A 975-nucleotide genomic window follows, 5' to 3' on the forward strand; every position below is an offset into this window, starting at 1 on the left:
TGCAATGGTTATGTAATAGTCACTAACATTTCCAATTTTTTCATTTGGTTGGATAAAGATACTGCTGATTTGCTTTTAGTTTCACTTGTTTAAATACTCTTTGAATGTTTAGATAATAGATTTAGTCATGCAAAGTACTGATGACAAATGGGTTAGATTTGAACTTTGGGCTTAAGTTCACTTCCTTTATGAGCTAGGGCTCATTCCCTCCCTATTTTCTAATAGATCCAGAGTCTAAAAACAAGTACCTTCCCAGAAGGAAGTCACGTGCTGAAAGAATGAAAGAATTCCTGAGATTTTAAAGTAGAGTAAACAGGTGTTCACTCTTGGAATTTTTTTATAGTTCACTGACAAAAACCTGTGTGTGTGTGTGTGTGTGTGTGTGTGTAAGATATCCTTAAAAAGTTACCAGAGATTTTTATGGACAAATAATATGGGCAGGTATGCATTTGAATGATCAGAAAGGGGAAGAATCACAATTTTGCATTAAGCAGTTTTTAATAATAAATCACTATGATATTTATAATATCTTGAGTTCTAAATAAGTACTCTAAATAAAGCAATTACACCTTTGTGTAAGTATTTGTATCTTTCTTCTGAAAAGTACTGGTCACTAATTTTCTTTTTTATATTTGTAAAAAAGAGATATTCATAGTTTAATTCTACTGTGGTTAACCTCAACTTGTTAACAGATTATTCAAGATTTGTAATACTATTTACTTTACTAATTGAAAAGTGAAGTTACCCTAGTAACTAGTATATCTTGATACTCTGCTTATGTAACCTCTGAGATTCAGAGTAGGTTTTCATCTGAATTCTTCTATTAGCTACACTGATTTCACATGCTTCTCTTGCACTTTGGACTATAAAAGAAATGCTTTCTTTACTGATTAATCAAGTTTGAGTATTTTTAGACAAACTGTTTATAATATAGAGCAAGTGCCTCTGATGTCTAGGAAATTTTAAAGGTAGAAA

Source organism: Callorhinus ursinus, unplaced genomic scaffold (assembly GCF_003265705.2).
Source record: "Callorhinus ursinus isolate GAN/ISIS: 27379988/994484 unplaced genomic scaffold, GSC_fseal_2.0 scaffold1, whole genome shotgun sequence".
Lineage (NCBI taxonomy): Eukaryota > Metazoa > Chordata > Mammalia > Carnivora > Otariidae > Callorhinus > Callorhinus ursinus.